This window comes from Lepisosteus oculatus, chromosome 28 (genome assembly GCF_040954835.1).
Source record: "Lepisosteus oculatus isolate fLepOcu1 chromosome 28, fLepOcu1.hap2, whole genome shotgun sequence".
Classification (NCBI taxonomy): Eukaryota; Metazoa; Chordata; class Actinopteri; order Semionotiformes; family Lepisosteidae; genus Lepisosteus; species Lepisosteus oculatus.
This window is the reverse complement of record NC_090723.1, coordinates 918,745-944,046: the sequence shown is the minus strand read 5'-3', so window position 1 is coordinate 944,046 and position 25,302 is coordinate 918,745. Positions and strand designations below refer to the sequence as shown.

The following is a 25,302-nucleotide window of genomic DNA, read 5'->3' as shown; positions in this document are numbered from 1 at the left end:
ATATAAAATTACTTCTGTGACGTCCGCTGGTTAATTGGAAATGCCTAACAGCCCGTGTATCTGAGATGAAAAGGCCGTTGTCTTTTATCTGCCCAGAGGTAAGTGTGTTTGTGTTTGATATTGTACATTATTCTCTCATCTGAAGTGCGCAAACAAACTGGAAGGCAGGCCGTTTCAAGCGCCAGGAGCTGCTGCGCTCCCTTACCCTGGCCGGTAGGAGGCGCTTTTGTCACTTCCGAGATTTCCGCTGAGCTCTGTGTCGGCGCCCTGCTGATACTTTCACGTTACACATTCTTAAGAAAACAAGAGGAAGGTCGCTTCGCATTGAAGGTTTGTGCCGTCATTTCGGTTTAAATGCGATGCATGGAAAAAGCTTGTTGATTCTGCTTGAGATGCAGCTGTAGGACAGTCTTTAAAACAACAAAGGACGTCCCAACTTCCTCACTCCATAAAATATGCACGTAATCGCTGTATCAATGTTAGAGCTCTGAGCAGCGGCAGGAGACGACTCCAACGGAGGGAGAAGGGGGGGACATTCCTGCAGTTTGAATGAATTTTCCCAGTCTTCCTGTAAGAGCAATTATAGTTCACAGAATTTCTTCACAGACCTAATTGAGATGCGAGCACACACGAATCACAGCTATCCAGACGTACTGTACTCCGACGGACAAGGTCGGAGAACGAACTGGGATATTCATCAGATAGGTCAACTTGCAAAACCAATAACTTCGGAACTCTTAAAAATATGTATAAAATAACAATTAAGACAAGTGCATCTGCTATACTCCGAAGGGAACATTGATAGAATGTGGGGGGAAAATACACAAGCTTTTTTTTTCACTGAAGCAAGGGTTTATGTGCAATATTTTTAGAGCATTTACTGTTTTATGCTTACTGAGTCCATCAAACATTTGGAGGCAATGAGGTTTCGCAACAGATCTTGTTAATCCACGCATAAACTGATTTTCCTTTGATTGTCATTTGATAGAATTCCGAGAGTGAAATGATCTTAATTAGAGATACACAGCCAATTCTGAGCCATTCTAGTTCAATAATTTAAGTCTCTAGTATTTTAAAATAATGAATATTGCATGATGAATTAATAGATTTAATTTCCATGCCATTCAGCTACGGATGCTACACATTTTCTTACATTAAGAGGTTGGTACTCAGTATTTCATGCTATTAAATGAATGTTCTAGTCCAGGGGTCTCTGAATTAGGTCACCCTAAATCACCTCTTATTTAAAGATTAGGAACACTTGTTTAAGCATTTAATGTTTCAATGAAATGAGCACTAGTCCTTGAGGAATGAAATATACTCTGATTTGTTCCAAATGATCTCTAAATCGCTTACTTGAACATATCTCTAGTTTAGTTGATCATAAATAATTCTTCCAGACTTTTTGAAATTGTTTTAAAGACTGCCTATGAAACCTGCTGGTCTGAGTCTGTTCAGTTCCAGGTGTGGAGACCCCTGGTTTAGACTATAGCCTTCTATGTTTTGTACCATTTAAAATTCGCCACACCCATCCTCTCAAAGACTTGTCCTGCTGGACTGTTGTCATGGTAGGATGAGCCAACAGGAAAGGCAGCAGGTGAGGTTTCTTGAGACCTGCAATCATGTTGCCATCAATCACATTAATCAAACTAGACACTTTGAATGATTTTTTCATCCTGGAGGTGTTCCAAATCGCGGGCTCTCTGATTTTGGCCTATAATTGATGGACTTTTTGGCTGTAATGTTTTGCCAGGTTAGTAATTGCCAGCAGTGAACCAGACAGTGCTCTGATTAAGTTAGAGCCTCTATCATACCAATAGCAGAAAGGTATTGTTTTGTTGATAAGCAAAGAATGTTTGAAAAATATAAAAGTAACTCTGCTGATTTTTGCCAGGTGTAGCTTGTAACAGTTACCTCAGTACCTGTGTCCAAATCCTCTTTCACTTAGGAGGTGATTAAATTCTTATGCAAGTTGCTCATGATTATCATAGTCATTTCTGAATAATCAATTAACGAGCAGATAACCAATATCCAAAATTAACTTTTTTAAAAATATGCATCCATTATATGTCTGTGATGCTCTGCGTGTGCGGTATCACTGTAATTTCATTGTCCTGTCCTGAAACATTTACAGAACGACAGTTTGATAGACAAACTGTGTCAGTTTTCATTTTCTGGGGGATTCTTTTCTTTTCTGTTCTCCTCTCTAGCTTTCCTCTGACACGAGAAGAGCAATTAACAATTATCACTCCTAGGGCATTTCAGTGGAATGTTGGCTTTTTAGTCGTCACACAGCAATGACTAGAATCACAAAGTGTAACTGAAAATGTGGATTGGTTTTAGATACGTTGTATTAAAGGCATGCCTGTCTTTCCTACCTTATTCAGGTTTATTTATATGTGCACTTTCATATTCCACATTTTAATTTTCCAGGTTGTGATTTCCTTAAACCTGGCAGTAATCTCTGTTAAGAGATTGGGGTTTTTGATCCAGGGCTGATTTTTAACTTTTCTGGATTTTCACTGATAAAACCAAAAGCTCAAGAATCACCAAACAGCATGCAGCAGAGCACTGAGCATAACTAATCTCATTGTGCCTAACCCTCACCTCCCCTCACCCCCAAACAAGTCTAATATAATCATGATCTGCATGTAAATGTGAAATTAAATGGTACAGTAACTGGACCTTATAACCAAAAATCCTTACAAGCAAGCAGGAAATCCTGAAAACGATTTTATTAATTCACTGTTGAGTATTAAACAGTGCAATGTGAGACTGTGTGAACCAGCAATATTGAACTTTGTGTAGTTTCTAAGTCTTGTTCCTCCTTTTGAGACACTGTAACACGGTATTTTAACTTCTAGCACTAGAAAGCGGGTTCCTTGTGGCTGTTCTTATTGTTAAATCCATCTGTAAAAATGGGAATATCCTGCTTGCCAGCGTGCGGACGAATGGGCTGCTGGGTACTGCCTGGCGGTTCACCACTGCGCCCCCATGCCAGTGAACTCTTCTCTGCCCCCAGCGGGCAAGCGCCGCGGTCCGAGGATCGCAAGAGTCAATGGGCCCTGGCAGCTTCCGCAGCAGGCGTGCTGGCACAGCAGGGCACACCACTCGGCGCGTCAAAGACAGCCTGCCTGAGTCAGGGATGCCCTCCCCCTGGTTAGTCACAGCTGGCTGCTAGAGACAGCACAGAGTGCAACCTGTGATGTGCGGAATAAGGGGACTTCAGACTTCCTTAAAAAAGGCAGCAACATTCGTAACTCAAGACGTATATATTAGTACACCCATTGCACATGCTAATGTGTTATTATTAACGCACCTTGTTCAAAAAAAGCTGACAATTAAAATGAGCTGGTTAGTGACGTGAGTAGACAGCCCACGTCAGGCAGTATTTCAGAGCCAAACAGTTCATGGGTTTGAGCCATGAAAAAGTACATTTGAAAATTCCATACAATGTAGATACACGTCCTACAGGAATATTAATATATAGAAGACAATTGAAAGTAACAGTTGAAAGTACTAGCATATAGACCATTGTATATTGTGTAATTCTAGCTAGTCTTGATGAATTGTAGAATATTGTCTTATTCCTGTAAGAAACTGTACTAGTATTGAATTCCTTTGGTCTTTGGTCTATATTTTAATTTCCATAGGAAACCAAACCAAAATATTTCCAGCATGACTTCCATAGTTTTTGTACTTTACTCCTCGGAATATTAAATAGCAGTCTTCAGTCTCTGTTTTTACTGATGTGTTGAAAAGATTTATAAGGCAGTTTTACTCAGTTGCTTTTTTGCTAAAGGTCGAGCAAGGATTTCAGAAAGGGATCTGGAAACAAAACAAAACCTCAGATAGATGTGGTGTGACTGGGATTTCTCACGGCTTGTCCAGGACTTCAGAGACAACCTGTTGTTAACAGTGAAAAAATTCTCAGTTCTTGCTCCACACACTTTACTTTTGTACGGCAGTTCTGAGAATCCCTCCCTGCAGGGCTACTCAAGAGCTCGAGGTCTCTGTGGAGAAGAAAGGCCTAAATTACAGCTTTGTTTCTGCCCATTATCAGAGCACTGGCAGACACAGATTAGCTGTGCAGCTTTTCCAGTAAGACTCTGCTAATACTGTTCCTCCTCTGAACAGATACAGCTTGGCTCTGTATCAGCAAGAAACTCATCTCTGTGCAGGGGTCAGGAAACACTCTTACAACAAAGACACTGTCTGTCTGATTTCCTATATGTGTCTCTGTACTAGAAAAAAAAAAGTTGAGCTCTTACTGAAAGTTCAGGATACCCCTAACTCCTGCCAATCACCCACTGCCGGGGATAGGATATATAGGGCATTGGTGTCTATTTCCCAGCACCCACTGCTCCCACAGGGCTTGTTCTACTGTAGGTGCCTGGTGACTCTTCCATATAGGCATGACTTCGCCCCCTAAGCTTCCACACATACTTACAGTACATCTTCATATCCCTTAACACAAAGCTGTGTTCGGCTGTTTTCTGTATGCCTGGAAATCTTTGCTATTACGTTTTGGAACATTACGTTTTGGATATTGGCCCTGCAGTCTGAGGCATCCCATCTAAGGCATCTAAGAAACCCTCCAGTGCGCAGGTTGCAGTGGCAATCCTTTGCCTAGTGGTGGTGCTAAACTCCTTTCCCCAGCATTGGACAGAGCCAACAAGGCAGAAGAGGTCAGTAACACCGTGCAAAAGACTAAAGATTAGCATTTTTAATTAACTGTGGCCTCTTAAAGTTTAGAACAGCACACGCCTTCACATTCATGGTTGGAAATGTTGGGAGTAATAGCAGACTTGGCATCTGTCAGTGAACACTCTTCGGGGCAGATGGCAGCTCTACCATCAGTAACAGCAGATATTGGTATGAGGGGAGGTTCCCTGTCTTTGTTGACAGGGAGCCGTGTGGCCAAGGTCTGCTTGGCTTGGTGCAAGATGTTAGAAATGTGCATTAGAGGTGTTTTTTTCCTACAAAAAGGGCTCAGAACCACTGAGTCAGCTTAAACCTAAACCTGAACGGAGAACTAGTAATGATGTAGTAAGTCTTACATGGCGAGGAAGAACTCAAGAGGTGTGAAATTGGTTCAGTTCTCCCATCTGATCCCCATGTTACTACAGGATTATTTCCCTTAATACAGCAAACCCCAGTGTCACGGCCACAGGCAGAGGTTGATCAATTTTGGCTTCTTCTGCCTCTTTCTCCCTCGTTCAGGTAAGAGCATCTGTTCCTCAGGGTCCTCAGGGTCTTGAGTCGTGTTTAGTTGAAGTAATTAGATAAGTACTCAATGAAAAAAGGTTAGTTTATCTGTACTACATAAGGCTTCCAATATTAAATAAACTCAGAAATGCCCTGTACAGCTTCATCTAATGGACTTTCTTTATAAACAGCAGAAGAAGGACTTTCAATACACACTTTTCAACGCCACCCTTTTTCCCATAAGCCAGTTAACGTCCAAGTATCTGTCTTTGGACTGCGGGAGGAAACCCATGTGGACATGGGGAGAACATGCAGACTCCACCCAGACAGCAGCCCAGGTCTGGAATTCAGCCCAGGACCCCGGAGCTTCATGGCAGCAACGCTGACCACTGCGCCACCATTGCCGCTACAAGTAAACATTCTATTCTAAATCTAACATGACATTACAGACATCCACCCATGCATATCGATTTCACATCACTCTTCCAGGAATCCACACTGTACCAGCACCCTGTAAATGGACACCCCTCAGTCACACTAATCCATATACATCACCCCTCACTTATGCACATAACCCACCGATTACACTTACCCATAAAGCACTGCTCCCTCATTTGGGACTCCTGGACTGAATATGGGATACCAGAATCCCTTGTTTTCTTAAGTGTACACTGAGGGACCCTTAAACGTCTGTTTGAAGGCATGAGCTGATATTCATCCTATGGAACAATGAGGGATCAGAGGCAATACTAACAGACAATCTCAATAAAGTTGTTTGAAAACTCTCCACAAATAGCTGCCCCACAACCGGCTAACACCTCCATCTTAGCTTTGTGTTGCACAGAAAGACCGCTATACCAGAAGGCTATTCCACACTGCATGACAGTCTGTACCTCAGAACTGAAAAACATGGACAGCATCTGAGTACTGACACTAAAAACCTGTAGGCTGCAAGTGAGTAAATTCCTTGTTATACTTTATTACAGAGAGTCAACATGTGCCTTCCAAGGTAGATTAGCATCAATTTGTTTTCAGAGATATTTATAGGATATAATTTGCTTAATGGACTCATGAATTATGAGTGGGGAAGGAAATTCATCATGTTCAAGATCAAAAGACAATTTCTTCTGGTTTTCTAGTACATTGTATTTATATTCAAGGCATGATGAATACATAAACAAAACTGTTTACAGTATTCAGATGTAGGTAAGGTCATCATTCATCAGAGAAACTAAGGTGGAATAATAAGCACAGTAAAATACTCAGTGGTCTGTGTGACAGAGAGAATAGTGAAATTGAGTACAATTTACCGAGATCGGATACAGATAGATATCTCCCACAGCCTGATGGAAAAATCTTTCTGGTGGTTTCCTGATATACCATACTAAGCTTGTACTGTGTAGGATGCCTCAAACATAGGGTTATTCTGAGTTTCAAGGCAGTTTCATTAAAATGAGCTATCGGTTATAAATAGATACTGTACTTAATGGAAATGCAAGTACAGATGGTCGTGGCCATATTTGATTCCAGTTACACAGTAGAGATGTCATCTGCCATTGCCTTAATATGCTCTTTGAGTTTTCGTCGTTTAGGAACAAGCTCATTTGCAGAGCACGTGAGGTCATCTGAAGGTCTCAAGTCCAAAGAAATGCAGGACAGATTTCATCTAGCACTCTTCCAGAAGCTTCCACAGATTTAATTCCTGCTTTAACCAGAACTATAAACCGATTTGCACGGTTATCACGCATAGAAAATTCTTCTCGGTTAAAAGAAAACTGATGAAGTTATATTTCACGGCATATAATATGCTGAATAGAGCAGACACCGTGCTGGTGAGAAAGTGATTCCTCCTTCAACACATCCTTGGAATTGTTCCCATTAGATTTACAGTGTCATTCATGTTATACAATATGAGGAACAACATTTTACCATATTTTGCCAGAAAATCTCTCCAAACCTTGTTCTAATGATGAGAGGTGAGATATTAACGCTGCTTCTTATTCTCTGGTGTTCGTAAAAAACAAAAACAGTCTTATTATTTCTTTCTGTGAAGTTAAAGGTTAAAACATGAACATGTCAAGAAACACTGCTTAGCCTCCTGTTGTTTAAGTCCTCCTTTGTTAGAAATCACAGCCTATAGAAGTAGAGAGATATGATATAAATGATAGAAATACTGTACAATGACTCAAAATTTCTACAATGACTGCAGTGTTTTAAAAACCGTTTGATTTGTTGCTCTTGGAGATTCAAGGGAAAGTGTTTTCTGCCCCAGTGGTCTACCAAGATATCCTCTATTATTGAAAGGGACATTTCGAGTTGTATGCTGCATTCTGTTGTTTCCTTCAATGAACACTGAATGGCTCAACAGACAAGTCACATAAGGATTTTCAATTTTGTATTTTTTCCCCACTTCTCTCTTCCTCCCCTTCTTTATTTTGAGGGAACTGTGTGTGGCGGTGAAATATTTTAAGCAGACACTTGTCAGAATAGCAGCGCAAGTGTCCACTTCTGTCTTTCTGTCGGGGCGTTCAGGGCTGGTGTTGGCTGAGAGAGGCTCCTCAAGTGTCCACTTTGTTTCGGGCACTAAGAGCAAACAGCAGCAAGCGGGTTGTGGAGCTGCACAACACAGATAAAGACAGGAGTGCGCAGAGGAGTGTGGGGCCTCCTGGAAAGAACCTTTCACTCTTGTAAAAGCAGAATCTGCATCCTTAAATTCCACATGTTCTGTAAGTGTTATGGGACTGAGGTATAACCATCCTCACACTCAGACTGGTGCTCCAGTTTGTGCTCAGCAGCTCCTCCCAGCAGTATAGATGTCTGGCTCTCTGCATTTATCTGCAGCAGGTCCTCCTTAGTACACAGGCTGAGCTACCAGATCCTGTCCAGTCAGTCCATGTTCAGGATTTACCTGCAGTTGTTTGATTCACATGACTTATGAGGCAGGTGCAAAATTGTAACATCCCTGTCTGTACTCTGTGTGGTGTATATTGTGCACGAATATACAGGACAGGTTTTTCTTTATTGTTGGTGAACAGCAGAAGCTGATGAAGAGGTTGATCATACATCCCCAGATATACTACTTTTGGTAGCATAAAATATCTCCACTTCTATAGTCCAGGGTGGGATTTCTAGTTTCCCAGCTCACATCCTTTGTTTGCCAGGACAGGCTCCAGACCACCAGTACTCTGAACTGGATAAGAAGTTCTTGAAAATGATGTGATAACATGTGACTGAGAGATAGAGGTTTCTAAAAATGTGAATACTAACCAAAGCTTTATTTCCTTTTATTATTCAACTTGCGCTGAATTGTTGCCCACGTTAATGACCCTTGTAGTGTAATTATCCCCTAATGTAGATCTGTCAAAAGAAGATGAAGAGATACTACTGCAAGGGCAGGAGAATCGCAGAGCTGGAGTCAACTTTCAAGATAACAGTTTATGTTCTAAGGGAAGGACTTAAGGGTTGTCAAGTTTATCAGGACTGAAGACTATTATATGAAACATCTGCAACCTTCTTCTAAAGGATTCTTCTAAAGGAAGAGATACAGCAGAGCTCAAAAATAGATTTTAACAAGTTCGTCTGCCAGATAACAAAATGTCCTCTTAGGAGCCCTGAAAATGCCACTTGGAAAGGTCGAGAATGAGATGATTTTTCTAGTCTTGTTGCTCATGCTCCTAACATGTTTATGTGCTTTGTGGTTTCTATTATCCTGTACAGTGCATTCTAATTTAACACCAATTTTCTTCTGCTTTTCTACACTTTGTTCTCATGTTACTAAAGTGCCACAGAATAACATGATGTTTCATCCAGAATATTACCTCAACAGCCCTTATGAAAGTATGAATTATAATAGACTATGCTTCACTCTTTATCATTGTTTAACTGCCGTTTCACACTCCTGTAATACAATGGACTGTCATGTACAATAGCAACCCTTTCTTGGAAACATTTATCATAGTGTATCAGTTTTCCCACGTTATGTGTAGTGTACTGTAGCTCATTACAGGCCTGTTAATGCCATAGTAAAACACAGGAGGGCTATGGTAGAAACATGGTAAAATTGCAAAAACTTTAGGGAAGTTTACCAAAGTAAACTTGTGTACAGTGATTATCTTGTCTATTTCTCTAGAGATCAATTACTGTCACAGCAATCCTTACTTAATGCATGTGGGCCTCTTGTGGTCCTATTGGCAACAGAGTGCCTAAGGGAAACAGCCCGGTCACTGACAGGTAATGTCTCCAGTATTTTTAAGGACCGCAGCCTGGGTAGAAAATGAATTAATGGGCTCAGAGGGATATTACAGACAAGCCTGACCTTTCTATGAACAAGGGCTACAAATACCAGCCTGTATAGTTTGAGAGCTACACTGAGTGAGCTGAAAATGGTTTTATTACCGAAGCTGCAATAGTCTCTGATGCCAAGTAATAGTTCCATCCTTTTCAGAGAGATGTTTCTCTTTAATGCATTGGTCGAATTACGTGACACAGGTATTGCTTTCAGGATTCTCCTGCCATGCAGTTTGCCTGCTATGCCTCAGTGAAAGACATTTTATGTATTTTTTTATCCCTGGTAAATCACAAACATACTGCTACAGGTGTGTGACAAAAAATGTTAAGATTATAACAGCAATAAACTTTATTTTATATAGAACCTTTAAAAGTAGCTTCTCAAAGCTCTTTACAGTAAGAAAAAGTTAGATTAAAAATATGAGGAAGATTAAAAATAGTTTAGAATGCTTTAGAAGATGCAAGGGGCAGATGAAGACACCAGTTAAATAAAAAGGCTTTCTGAAGAAGAACGTTTTGAGTCTGGATTTCAAAGCACTCGGGCTGGGTGACTCTCTGACACCCTTGGGGATAAATTCAAGAGCTTTGGGGTGCAGCAGGAGGAGACCCTATCACACTTAGAATGAGCTTGGGGGACAAACAGCACAAACGCGCAGCGTTTTCCTTGAGCTCATTTCTCCTGCAAATGTTGTGGCCGGGGCGGGTTAACTGTAAATCAACCTGCCATGTTATTATCCATGAGGAAGGAACCCAGGGCGGTATTGACGTTCTTGTTTTTAGCTACAGTGTCAGATTTCATTGTGGGTTTTTTTTTCTTTAAATCGTTTTTCAAGTGCGGTCCATCAGTCACCACCCGATTCGCCCCCTAAGGAAGAGAGAAATAGAATCTCACCATAATAAGTGCTGTTCCTCAGTAATTGCCTGGCCCTTAGGACAGGGACCTCATTGGCCTTCACACTATTACATTTGCTAGGACATATATAATATGCTGCACTGTGTGGCCTCCTTCTTTAATAAATGTTAGATGTCTTGGTGTTCTTTATTAAATTATGAATCAATAAAAGAGAGAGAAACTAATGGGATTCAAAAACGCATATCTCCTTTGAAATAAAAGGAGGTTTTCAAAGGTGCTTTTGCAAAATTCTTAATAGAAAAGCTCCGCAGCAAATTAAGATTGCACTGTTTCTCAAAGTGGAGCAGCCCAGTGGCCAGCATTGTTGCCTCACAGCGCTGGGGCCCTGGGTTCAATTCTAGACCTGTGGTGCTCTCTATGTGAAGTCTGTATGTCCTTTCTGCATTTGTGTAGGTTTCCTCCAGGTGCTCCAATTTGCTCCCACTGTCTAAAAGCATACTTGTAGGTTAATTGGCTTCTGGGAAAACTGGCCTTGGTGTGAGTGTGTCTGTGTGTGCCCTGTGAGGCACTGGCGTTCCGTCCAGGGTGCACCCTGCCTTCTGTCTGTTGCTTGCTGGGATAGGCTTGGACTCCCCCTGTACTGTTATCGTTAGTTTGCAGTTTAACTGCTGCCAACATGTATGTACAGTACCTATCTACCTACAAATCTACCTTTAAATCTTAGATGTATTCTTTCATGGAAATGGCTCTTATGGAAGACATACAGCTACAGTGAGTTTCACTCGTGCAGAAATGGACACCATTCTGTTTTTTTTCACCTGCAGATATTTTCAGTTGCCCCATTTTTCCTTAATTTTTTTCTGCTGTGTGAGTTTTGTGTTTTTTTCTCAAGTGATGCTGTTTTGATTTTAAGGTTAATTTGGATTTTCAAAAAGAATAACAAATGTTCAGAACAGTTTGTTTTGAACTGAAAGTTTTTCTGACAGCGGGGTTGTCCTCATTTCTACCTGGATCCAGAGCAATGTCAAGTCAGTGTACAATTTCCAGCCCAAGACCATTACCTATAGCAGTCTTTAAATCTTTTGAATGCACAGTAGTGAAGCTTGTTTCTGGCATGTGTGCTTCTATATAGGCCACCAAAGCAAATTTTTTCTAAAGGGTGGAGGAATTATCTGTCATCCCTGGTGCCTGATTTCAATTTTAGGAGATCTTAATGTTGACATCTACACTGCCTTTTCAATACCAGTCTCAAACCCACTTTTATATTGTACAGTTGTACAACACCTTGAGATGACTCACCATGAACAAAGCCATATAGAATGCAAAAATTATTAATATTTGTTTTAGTGCAACAATAAAGGAAGAAAAACACTTTGAAAAATTAGTTTAAGGCACACAATCCATAAAATACAAGATTGACAGAAAATGATTTGATAATAAATGTTGTATACTTCACATCTTCCAAGTCAATATCTAGGCTTCTAGACAGCCAGCATGCTGCCTAAAATAAAATTAGGCCTGTCAGAGTTAATCAAATCTCAAGCATGTTTATTATCCGCTCCAGAGAATTAAATATGTTTGCCTTGTGCCAAAGGTCCAATATTGGGAAATGGCCCTGACCCCAGATTCATGAATAACAATACTCTCGAGTCTCTCGAGCCAAATTACATAACTCTTCCCCTGCTGCACTCCATTTTATTAAATGCATAAATTAAATGAAATATTGAAATACAAATACCCAGCATTTAACATGGTAAATGAAAACAAGGATGAGTACAATATGATTTTTTTACATTTGCTATAAACCAAACACCTGACATTGGATCTGCAGTTGAGTGAGTTTTTAGATTTTAAAAAACAAAGTTGTTGTTATATTTCTATGGAAATGTCAGTAAAAAAGCTAATTCTATAGAAAGTTGCATAAAAGAGAGTTTGCTAACATTAACCATCGCCACTAGAAAAATCTGAAGACATTATAATTGTTGATTATGCAGCTGGTTTGATTTTTTTTTTGTTTAAGAACATCCTGAAATGATTAATTTACCCAGTCCTAAAACAATTGTTTCACATCTAAAAGTAATTTAGGCGTGCACAGTTCTTTATTGTTCTGCCAGAGCAGTTAATTGAAATTCAAGCGCTTTGAAAAAAGTTACAAATCTGTGAGAATCTTAATCCTTTTACAGTTGGAAGAAGTTATATAGAAAATGGTGAAGACCTGATTTGCACCTACTTTAAATGAACTTATTTTCCAGCCAAATCTTCATTTGAATCACTTCATTGAAACTAAACTAAAAAGCAATCGAGTATTTGACATGTACTGTAGCTCATTGAATGGTTCTAAACTTTTAAAAATGATTATCCTGAATTGGGCATGAGTAAAGACACACTAAATTGCAATACGATGATGTCGATTATAGTACAAAGGAAAGGTTTAAAGCTAACTAAGATAGATACAAACATTTTTATTCTGTTATAGAGAGTGTTCAAAACACAAGGTATAAAGGGGAATGAGTCAGGGGAGTTTGTGTTGGGTGCGGATTGTTATTTTTGAATTGTATTTTATAATATTCGGTAGCTCACACCGCTGGGGCCCAGTTCCTGGGGTGCTGACTGTGTGGAGTTTGCATGTTTCCCCCCATGGTCACGTGGGTTTCCTCCAGGTGCTTCAGTTTCCTTCCAAAGTTCAAATACATACTGGTAGGTTAATTGGCTTCTAGAAACAGTGGTCCTGGGGGGAGAGTGTACTTGTTTGTACCTGTGTTCTTTGGTGGGCTGCCTTTGCTTGAGTGCCTCTTGGTACTGTAAAGATGCATTATCCTTGTATTTGTGAGATGTAGGGAAATGAATGACGACTTGAGTTAAGTGGCTCAGGAGTGAGCGGCAGTTTATTTTGGACAACCTGAGACTCTCCTCTACAGAGAGCTGGGATTGCCACCTCCGGAGATCCCCAGCATCTCCACCAGTGGTAGGACTGGAATCGCGAGTCTTGAGGCTTCTCAGCTGCCTGCAGGCTTGTAGTGACATGAGCCCCAGCTGCCCCGCGAGCTGTGCTGAAGCCTACAGTGTCGAGACACAGAGCTTCTTCTCAGGGCTGGCTGGAGGAGTGGCTCTGTCCTTCCCTTCCTCCTCTCCCTGGGCAGAGGAGCACAGCTCTTTGCTGTGGGCTGCACACGAAAATGAAAAACAAATACCAGAACATTTGTCAATAAAATGGTGTAAAATGTTCCATCTTTTTTGTTCCATATTTCTTCCTGGCTCCGCTGTAATAAAAAAGAACATTTGCTATGAAATACAGCTCAGTTCACACCTAGATGAGGAGGAATGGTGCTGAAATAAGCAGCATATCCAGACCTTGGAGCTTTTTTGTTTAGGTTCCAAGGGATTAATTTACTATTTGATTTGAACAGTTGGAAGTAGAGTAATTGCCTGAGTGTGGCGGTTTAGACAGGGCTCCAAAATGAGTATTTTAGGTGCTTATTTTTTGTCATTGTGGACTGTGTAAGTAAAAGCACCTTGTTGTCTTAAAATAAAACTCCTCTTCACGTCGTGGACAAGGCCAAACAGGATGAGGTGACCGGTGACTGGCATATCAGAGTGTCACGGTAGTTATCAGTATTCAACAATGGAGCTGAAATAAAACTAGTATTAAATAGTTTATAGGTCTTTATGTACTACATACTTTTTGTTACAACAGAAATCATAACTTAGAATTACTGTAGCATAATTGCAAATGAAATTGAATTTTGAACTACGCATCTCTGCAGTCATGACTATTTTTTCCAGCAAAGAGAAATTGTCATTATAATTGTTAATTCTAGCTGGCCAACAGAATAATTAGCACAAAGGTAAATGTGCTGCTAATTATTAGTTGCTCACAACTGCTGAATTTTTTCTGATGGAATGATAGACGTCTGATGTGATCTGTGATTGCAAATGCTGAACATTTCCAGTGCATGGTAATATATCCTTAATGCAGTTTTTGTAAACCGAACACACAGTAGTCCCATACATTTGACTAGCTGTACAGTATGTGCTCTGCACTGCTTGCTATGTGGAATGTGGAATGCCTTCACCACATATATCTCCAATATGGTCAGTCCTTTAACTTGTATCAGCTCAGAGTAACTAGCTTCTCCTGTATTACTATCTACTCTATTACTATCAGTTGACCAATGCCTTTATTCAAGGCAACTTGCACTTACTATATTAAATGCATTTAATTTATACTACATAATGTTTTTGTCTGCTTGATGTAATATTATAAACATACAGGTACCCGTATCAGGATAAAATGTAAATCTGGTTGCAAATATAATATATTGCAAAGGTAAATGCAAATAACATGCAGGATTACAATTGAATAAGAGTGGGTGTGAAGAGTGAGCATATAGAAGAGCTTAGCAGAGGCTGTTTGTGATCTGCTCTTCTGTTGTCCGCAGTGCCAGATGCTCAGCAGGTTTAAGAGGTGGGCTTTGAGGAGGCACTGGACGATGATGCAGGGTGATGTTTTTGAGTAGCTGGTCCTGCTGCAGAAGTACAAGCAGGGGGAATGGGAGAGTCAGGGCAGGACTGAGCAGCAGTGGAGAGTGAGGATAGTGTGACATGCCTTATTTAATTAACAGCAACCACTGCTGGTGAATCGCACAGACAGTACGGTTTAGACCAGCACAGAATTTAACATCTAGCAGGACAGGGAATAAATAATGAGATGGTTAATTTGTTGCAACTGTTGAAGTGTTACTGACAGGCTTAGTGCTCTTGTAATATCCAGTTTTTTAATGAAATTGGCCTTGTCATTCGTCAGGCACCCAAATTAATTAAAACCACATTGCAGTAAAAGCAAAATAAAAAGGGAACATTCTTCCTTGAATGATCAATCGACTGTCAGATATTTGTTACTCTACTGCAGTGCTGACATAATTTCATTAGGATTGCAGCTGATGAGATAAAACCAACAATAAAACACATCAAATAAAACTATTCAGAAGCTCCTTCATGTTTGATAAATTAAGAATCTTGAAAACAGACTGTCCATCATCTGGAAGAGTAACTTCTAACATTGCCATCCTAAGGCAAAGCAGTCTGAGGAGTGTTATAATGTGTACTATAGAAACTAATTTCTATTGATTCACAATGCACTGTAAACATCAGGCTTTCCTAGGACAGAAAATTGTATCACCCTAATCCAAGATATTACTTTTGAAGTCATATGTCCAGATAAAGATATATATCAGCTGCAAATAATGTAAAATCAATAAATGAAATGCAAATAGTGGAGACTGGGCAGAGACCTTGAGGTAACCAGATCATCCTCAGTACAGTCAATACACTCAAAGGCTTATAAAGAAGGCTAACTGCATTATGGCACATCTCCTCCACTGGGAGTTGTATCAATCCCCAAGGTGTAAGGGAAATAGATCTAGCAAATCCCCTTTGTAGTTTCAATTTTTGAATAATGTAAAATCCTTTTTGTAGTTTTTAGTATGCTCCTAGAATATTGGTGATGTTGTTCCAGTATGCAGAAAGCCTGCACTCCCTATGTTGGTCTGTATTCTCATAGAGTTTGGACCTAGAATTTAATTGGACCTTAATGAAAGAACTAATAAAAGATGAAGACAACCTAATTAAACATAACACAAAGGTATAACATATATTTGGATTGAACTGAATTGACAACCTTCTCCAGAATTTGCGCATACACTTCTGATTTCACTGTTCCAACAATGATGCCAAGCTGAGCAGCAAAGCAGCCCCTGACTATGATGCTCCCAGCACCTTGCTTGAAGGGCAGGATGAGGTTCTTCTGCTTGAAGGCAGCATTTGGTTTTAAGTACACAAAATGTTTCTCGCTGTGGCCAGAAGATTTAACTTATTTAAATCATCTGTCCAGAGAACATCTTTTGTAGTCTTTTGGATCGTCCAGGTATTCTATGGTGAACTTGAGACAGGCAGCAGTGTTTTCTTCCTGGTTGTCCTCAAAGGAAAACCAGTCCCTTTCAGTCTTTTTTTGATGGCTGATTTGCCAAAGCTAGAGAGGTCTTCAGATCCTTAGATGTTACTTCATGGTGACTTCCTGGATGATTTTCTTTATCTAGAGGAGATCCTGGCTGGATGACCAGTCCTCAGGAGAGTCTTTGTCATCTTGAACATTTTCAGTTGTGGACTGTCCAACAGTGAATAGATGCAGTCCCAAATGTTTAAAGCATGATGTTTCCACTAACTTGTGTGGTGGAGCTGGATTAAAGGAGGGATGTTGAGGAGACGTGTGAAAAAGAGGGATTTGCATATGATATACAGTCTATAGCTTCAAGTAATGATATCAGGAATGATTATTATTTAGAATAGCTGCAGAAGTTCAATTAAGAACCTCCATTTTCCCTTGGGGATAGTAATAAACTTTCATTTGAATAGAAATTGAATTGATATTTTGTGTATTTTGTCTCGTCACTTCGTCTGCATTTGTTTTTGTTTCTTTTGTTTAGGTATTGGGAGAGACACTGGCTGCTTGGATTAGGGTTCCCAGAAATATTTTCCTTGATTTGCTCTGGTTCTTCCTTCCTCTTCTTTTCCTAAACAAAATCAGTTTATGAAAAATGTGCCTAGGAATACAGTTTGACCTATTTTCATGGTGTGTGCTGGTGTATTAGGTGGAGGTAGTTGGGGCTTTTTTCTTTGGCTTCGGGCAGTGTATACAGACACTGTAGCAAGATGTTCTCTTTAGGCCTCGAACATACAGTACTGAACACGAAGAAGGTGATGGGATTCTAGAAAAAACTATCCAACCATGTTGTTGGCACAGGTTCTCTGGGGCCCTTCAAGAATTAACTAGAGGAGACGTTCTGATCAGAAGACTAAGAGCCGAAAATAAACGAGATGAGACGCATGGTCTTTGTTTAAATAGGTGAGTCTCAGGGAAACCGGCACACAAACATAGTTGTAAGGCGAAAGAAAATTTATTTTATTTACAATGTAAGGAGAAATAAACCCTAAAAATGCTGGCTAAGAAGCCAATTAATCTACCGCCGTGTCTTTGGACCACTGGAGGAAACCAGTGAGAAGAAGGGAGAACACAGACTCCACACAGATAGCGCCCCAAGTCCGGAATTAAACCCAGGACCCCAGTGCTGTGACGCTGCAATGCTGACCTCCATGCTTACATCCTTGATTGAAATCTGCCGACTTTGCAAAACCCTTAACTTCACGGATGGTTCTCAGGCCTTGGAGGGCGATGAGAAGGGACAGCCCCAGCAGCCTCCCGCGCCGGTTTCAGGGCGGTGACAGCCATTCGGCTGGAGTTGTCAGTTTTGTTTTCCCACTGCATTCTCGCATTTTTCTGACACAATTAACATTTCGTCCTCCCTCCAGCCACTGGTGTGTGGAGGCAGAGACATCCGCCATGAAAGGAAGATACAATTATTGCATTGACCTGTCACACAGCGTGGAGGTGGGTCCCTGCAGACAGGGCGGCCTGGACATCATTCCTGAGCAGCAGCGGTGTGCTCTTGTTAATGTAACTAGGCAATGTGTCACAGTATTCACTGGTATCAGCAAGGGAGACCACCGGCAGCAAAAGTCAAACATAAAATGTACCATGACAAAGAAAATGCATGTCAGCAATCTGGCATGATGTAATGGTACAGAGCACATTTATCATGGGGGGGGGGGTTCCCAAACAAACGCTGAGAATCCATGGATTCTGGGAGAGTCGACCGGCTCATACCCCATGAGAGCTGTGCTCCATGGCACTGGGCCTTGTGCCATGTGTTGTTTTTAGTGCAGAGGAATATAGACTGCCTGACCTCTCTTATCCATCTGGTCTTAGCACAGTGCAGATAAGAGACATTCAATGTGATGATGTACCCTAACCCTAACCCTAACGCTAACCCCTTCCCCTGGACCACAATTTAAACAAGGTCCTGATTAGTTGGCCATTAAAGATCCCATGCTGCTGCATGTGAATAAGTGCGTTAACCCTGATATCCTAACTTACTCATGCTCTAGTCGAGTTTTCTTTATTTGCATCTGAATGCACTCGATTTGGCAGCTGACACAGTGTTTCACATACAACGCTGAAACTGCTTTATACATTGTGAAACTTTTTTTTTTCGTTTGCTGAAGTGAAAGTGAGAATCGTGCCATCCACCTCAAGGGAGCATCTGCTCAGAAGCCGAGATGGAAAGGCATTACATTGTTTTCACATACAACAAGATGAATAGTAGCCATAAATCAATGAGATCCTACAGTCCATTCTGACATGAAGCGAGCAGATAAACAAAATCACTTCCATGTGTGAAATAGAGTCCCATAAGGGTATCTGGAAATTCATTTTGTTTCAGGTTGCAAGGCCTTTCAGGTTATTAAAGGCACCAGGGACTTTCTTGCCATTGAAGACTGGTAATATCAATGAGCGCAGGCTCTCGTAGAGAAGACTGGCAAAGCTGATAAGCTGAATAAAAATTCTTGGCATCCTTACTAGCTGTGTCATTTGGGGAGGATGGCATTGATATGAGCCCTTAGCAAGTCTTTGAGTCTGATGAGCTCCAGTCTGCTCCAGCCACTTCAGGCTAGTGAATAGGGTGGCACAAAGTCAGTCAGTGAGGAGAGGCTGTGATTATAGCTGAAGATGTCACCTCAGTAGCGTGGATGTGCTTCTATTAAATACACTCTGATTGTTTTGGAGGACAAAAGTCTGGAAACACCACAGCAGAAAATTAAAGAGATCGGTCAGGAGGGTTATTTCTGATAACTAATCCCCGTATATTTTTTTTTACTGTATTTGTATTTTTTCCAGGACAGCTCTGAATCGCAGCACCATGCAGGCTGCATACAATTGTTGAGTAGGGAAAGTTTTGTTGATTTAAGTCCTCGTCTCCTCCCTGTTCCTAAGGCAGTCTCCCCAGATGGCCGAGAAGACCTCAGCCTATTATTCCTCACCTTTTCCCGATTCTCCCAGTGGTTCTCCCCCTTCTCTCTCTCAGTGATGACTGGAACATCGCCTCCGTGCTCCAGGGCTATAAATGTACAACTTGCATTCATTCTCCCCTGCTCACTTAATTCTTCTAGACTGTTGCCCCTGATCTCCTACCCTATATTCCCTCTCTCTTTCTCTCCCGTTGGGCAAATCTCTTTGTAAACATGCCTGCATAAGCCCCTCCTTGAAGAATCTGCCCTTGACCAGTGCTCCCCTCTTCCCTCATCACCGTGCAGTGGTACCTTCTCTCGTCCTTCATCAGTATCTTTTCTTTATTTGTCTTTTGATATTAACGGCTGTTACCGTCAAGCCAGAGGTTACAGAAAATTAACCAGGGCGGCACAGTGCCCACGATTTCTCAGCAGTGGTTACCCAGCAACGGGGAGTAATAAGTGGGCTTGATGTGGGGAATTTCAAAACATCTGATACAATTTCTGAACTTCAGACTCAAAGATGCATCAAAATGCTAAAAAAAAAAAGAATTCCATAAGATTCAGAGACTTCTCTCACAACTCAGCATGTGTTTTAATCACCGCTGAGTTAACAGATGGTTGTTGCTAATATGCGACTCTATTTTAGTTCCTCTGTCAACTGCCTTCATGACCCTATTGGGGCATTTCAGTGGTGGTAGAGCTAAGAGTAGCGAGTACCCAGACTCTAGATGTGAGATTTAACTTAGTTTTTATACAAGAAAAGTATATAAAAAGTCCAAGAAAGATCACTGTAGGGTACTGTTATTCACTATGGTTAGATGTATCTTACTCTGCAAGACCAGACTATAGTATCGTAGTACCATACTGTTATGAATCAGAAATACAGTGAACAATGATGTTTTCATACAATACACTCAGGATTCAAAACCACAGTGGAGCAAGATGAGGTGGGGAGACTTGGTCTATGTAAACAGACTTTTTGATTGCAGAATTGGAATTCCCAAAATATTATTGTGGAGGCTGATTCTCAGGGATTTTCATTAAATGATTTGTTATCAGCCCATGCTGTGGATCAAGTAGGATCCTATTGTTAGTTCTGCTGTAAAAGTTGTTGTATAGATCTTAGTGAAGATTTATTATGCAGAAAGACGGGGATCTACAATAAACATTGTACATCAAGCTGATGAAACCCAGCAAGACGAGATGAATGACCTTCTCTTAGTGGTTACCTTTCTTATGTTCTTATGTGCAATGTGCACTGCAGTGCTTTATTTCTGCGTTGTTTCTCTAGATAAGCTCTTCAGATCAACATTTTCTTTAAAGAAAATGTCTGACATAATTTGGATTAAAATCAGATGAGAGCTGTTTGCAGAGAAGCTAGTTTGATTTAATTTGCTGTTTTTTTCCCGAAGCTGTTGTACTGGTTACAAGAGGCAATGTGGTCTTTGCTTTGTTTTAAAAGACTGAGCTGGCTAGTGAAAATAAATCAAAGGAGCAGAACAGCTTGATGCCCCATAATACTCTGCACCTGATGCAGTGAACTGCAGGTTCAGAGGGTTGTTACCGTGCTGAGTGAGGAGTAATTTCGTCCTTAGCAAAACGATGCCCTGTCTCTACTAGTAGGTAATGACAAGAGCTTGATTTTAATTTCAGCAGCTTTTCAGACTTCAATCTATTCTACTGGAATCTTACTACAATAATTCTTTCTCCCCAGCTCATGATGCCTCACTTTGATCTTACCAATTAGCAATGCAAGGAGCTCCATCTTTACAGCACTAATTCTTGTTGTAATTCATGCCAGGAGCCTGCTCAGTTTTGCTCAGGGGACACAGGCTGCAATGTTGGCATCTAAATATGCTTAAATACATGTTTGCAAAATAAGACACTCATGAAGGCAAAAATATTCATAGTTACCTTATTACTGCTGTCTGTCCACAACAACAGGATGAATATCTTAACTATTGGGAGAGAAAGTAGAGGATTTGGCAATAAAAGGAGCCTTTTCTATGTGAAAACAGCAATCAAGTTAATTTTTTGTGTTTCCATTCTTTAAAAAAAGTGTTCTTCATGTGAAGGCTTTCTGTACAGATCAATAACTAGCTTTCTATCTGTTGGAGAAAGCTTTTTTTTCTGTCGTTTACTAAAACATGCTTCCCTGGAATGATTAAACAAATATAACAGCACAAACTTAGTATGAAGGTCACATATTGTGATTTAGAAAATTATCAAAGTTATTTTAAACAAAAGGAGGTTTGACATGTTTTTACAGAACTTTACTCCTGTAGTAGCCATTTTTAATGCAGATATGTCTTTCATTAACATCTACATGTGGCTCAAAGTAAAACAAAAACAATGATGAATATGTGGTAGCTCGTAGCTGGGCTTGTACATTATGCAGGGTCTGATGCAGATGCCCATCTGGAAGTGTATTACTGTATATATACTGTATTATGAGAGAAAATACAGTGTTTGAGAGAATATAGAACAGGGTCACTGTTTTAAAGTACTTTGTATGAGGGCATTAGGCACTCATACATTAACCGTGGTATGCAGCCCCTTGTCAAAGAGACCCAGTAATTGATTTACACAAAGGGTTGTGGGTGTCTAGAGCATAAACAGCAAAATGAGATCCTAAAATCATTATCTTCTAACAAACACATAAGTCGGGATGAACAGCCTCCTCTGAATTGCAGTCTTTCTTCATTTGAGTTCTAATTGACTTAAATGGTTACAGATGTAAACATCTTGTTTGATGTTATTGAATTTGGTTGTATTTGCTACTGGCACTTTTTATTTAACTGGATGTTTGATCAGTTTATTAAATGTATAAATCCAAACAGAGTGGTGTAGTTGTTAGCATTACTGCCACAAAAGTGCTGGAGCTGAAATCTCTCTCTTGCTTTGTGCTCCTTGGAATCCTTTGGTTTTAAAAAATATACATAAATGCAATTATTGCAGGAAGCTCCACTAGCCAGAAGAGAGTCGGTGATGCAGTGAGGCAAACCGAAGAATATTTTATCTGCTCCTTATGGAGTTGTTTCATTAATTATCCTTTTCTCTCCAAAAATCATATAATGTGGTATCTTAGGGGAGCTCTGCAGTGCTAAGTTTTTCTCTTTCCCAGATATGTATAATCCCTGGAAAGATTCAAACATTTACAATTGTAAGGTCAGTAGCAAAGGGCACTTGGTTTGTCTCGTATACAGAGAGGTGACAAAGGTGCAATAACCTCCAGTAGAGCAGCAGCATGGTGCCGCAGTGTTCAGCATTGCTGCCTCACAGCGCTGGGGTGCTGTCTGTGTTTTCATGGGTTTCCTCCAGGCACTCCAGTTTCCTTCCAGAGCCCAAAGACTTACTGATAGGTTAATTGGCTTCTGTAGAAACTGGACCTGGGGTGAGTGTGTGTGTGTGTCTGTGTGTGTCCTGTGATGGACTGGCATCCCATCCAGGGTCTGCCCTGCCTTGTGCCTGTTGCTTGCTTGCTGTGCCAGGACCCTGTGTTTGATGAAGGGGTTAGAAAACGGACGGATGGATCTGTATCTAGTTTAGAACAAAACGTTTCCTGGGCACAACAACAGGCATGCCAGAAACGGGGATTTGGAAAAACACAAGTATAATGTAATTCAGAGGGGATTCATAACAGCTTAGTACACTTGTGCTATGTCATAATCAAGCAGCACTCATTTCAGGTTAACCTGATCCTGCTTTCTTTTTGAAGAAATCTAACTTCAGCATCTCAGGGATGGTTATGTGAAATATGTATGCAATGGATGTATCTTAATGCATAGGTAGATTTATGTAAAGTAAACTCGCTGGTAATAAGAGAAAGAGAAGGCTCTCAGGGCCAGTTGGTGGAAAAGAGCATACCAGCCCACTTTGTACACACTGTCTGATGATAACCTGATGATGACCTGCTTTTTGCTCATCACTTCTTCACTATAGAGAGAAAGGATTTATGCCACACTAACTTTATTTAGATGTCAGAATGGCTTTGCTCCACCACCTCTGTAAAACCAATCTGTCCTTTCTCATTTCTAAAGACTCAGTGATACCTGGCCCAGAGACTGTAACCACAACACACACGACATGCTGGTTCGATAATGAACAGTAACGGTTCAGTAATGCACAGACCAGCCATGAAAGCAAGATAGCATTTACCAGAGAGCAAATTAAAATGATCCTCTTGCTTGTCTGGTGGGGGGGATCTCATTTAATGGACTTGTTCATAAAAAAGTTTTTGGTTTTGAAGGAACGAGATAAGCTGTTGTGGAGCTGTTTGGGCGGTGCTGGCTGTTAGCGGGGGAATTAAGCACAGGGGTATCTAAATTAAGTGAACTCTAATGCTGCAGTTACATTAAATGGGCCTCTCAACCAGCCTTCTGAAGCACACTAAAGGCTGAGTCACCACAAAACAAAGTTGAACAACATGAGAGTCGCGGTATGTGGCAAATCAATTACTTTAGGAACATTAATAATGATGATGTTCAAAACTGTCATTTCAAAAGATCACAGTGAACAGCAATGGAGTCTGACTAATTTAAAACAGAAAAACGATATTCAAAATACAGTATAATCATGACTATATATATATCATATAAGAGTTTGTTACATTGAAGATAAGCTGTTTCGTGTATTTTTTTTACAAAAACAGTTGCAATCAAACAACAGTTTGATTAAAAAATAAAGTGGTCTTAACAAAATGTGACAGGACCAAGAATAAAGAAAGGACAGGGTTGAGGTTGTGGAGTAAGCCATGCTCTATGAAACCCTTTTCCTGATGGATTATACTTTCAGGAACTACAGTTCCCAGGAGGCCAACGGAAAAAAAAAAGGCCAATTAAGTTAATGAGCTACATGCATTCCCTGCTTAGTGTGTGCACCAGTGTAGGCAAGGGTATAGTCGGGACAGCAGCAGGGACACAGAAACTTGTGTCTTGGGATAAGAGTGTTAACTACAGAAGGAGACCAAAAACCTTTGCGACAACATTTAAAAGGTTTGTTGGCTAGTGTGTATATCCATCTGGCCCTCCAGACATGGATGAGTGTGTTGTAAACGTTTTGTGAGAGGCTTCAAAGAATGAGGGAGATCCTTGTATATACGCTTTACATTGGACTTTGTTTGCAAATTCTACTAATTAAAAAAAAACCTGAATTAAAGCTTTTATTCTACAGGAAAGGCCACAAAGAGCCTGTGGTGAGTGGTAATCCCTAATAAACACGAAACTAATTTACAAAACCTAAAGTAAACAAAGGTTTCAGATTCCAACCAAGTTTGTTCAGTGCTTGAACAGACCTTGCTCTTCCACTGCTGTACAACCTTAATTATTTCTACACTGAAAACCACAACAGAATGGTGTTTAGTAATAGTAGTAATCGTAATTGCCACTTTAATCACTGTTATCCACTCCTGGTGCAGGAGGGCAGCCCTCTCCCAGTTTTCATTCCTTCCTGGGCTCTTAATGACTTGATTGGAATCACTTGTTCACTTTATCAGGGTCTGTCACAACTTTCCAGATCTCTATTTATTTAATGTTTATAAAACATGTTGGGTTAATTCCCTCCAGGACCAGGAATGAGTATTGCTGAGTTTAATGTCAAGAGATAACTGACATTTGAATGTTGTGGTAACATACAAGCTCCACACAGACAGCACCCCAGGGCCCAGCACTGCAAGTGCCCCACCATGTCGCTGTGATGGTATTACGAATATTATTAAAGTCAATTGTTACATTTAGAAATTGTGTTCTGCAGCAGAATAAGGATTGAAACAGCTCTCACCTAAAAATATATACTGATTGGCACTGTTAAAGTTCACAATCTTGTGAGATTTTGTTTTTCAATTCTTAACAGTTTAAGGAAAATAATTAAATTGATTCAGTTAAAGCTTGATTGTCGTATAAGCTTGCTTAGATCTTTAGTTGTTGATATAAAGAGACCTTGAAAACCATTTTGCTATCTTGGAGCCCTTGAAGTCTTGACTAATGCATGCAGCCTCAGGATTGACTATCACTAAATTTTAGAAAAATTATCTATCTTTTCTGAAGGATATG

The 25,302-nt window shown here is 40.4% G+C and overlaps 1 protein-coding gene across 2 annotated transcripts in view; it reads left to right on the top strand.

Moving 5' to 3' along the window:
* Nucleotides 1-250: 250 nt before the first annotated feature.
* Nucleotides 251-25,302, top strand: part of LOC102682797 (all-trans-retinol 13,14-reductase-like) — a 99,899-nt gene continuing 74,847 nt past the window's right edge. For both annotated transcript variants that reach the window (XM_069185833.1, XM_069185832.1), the window contains exon 1: nucleotides 251-330. The gene's annotated coding sequence lies outside the window, so the exon portion shown is untranslated. The remainder of the gene's footprint in view (nucleotides 331-25,302) is intronic.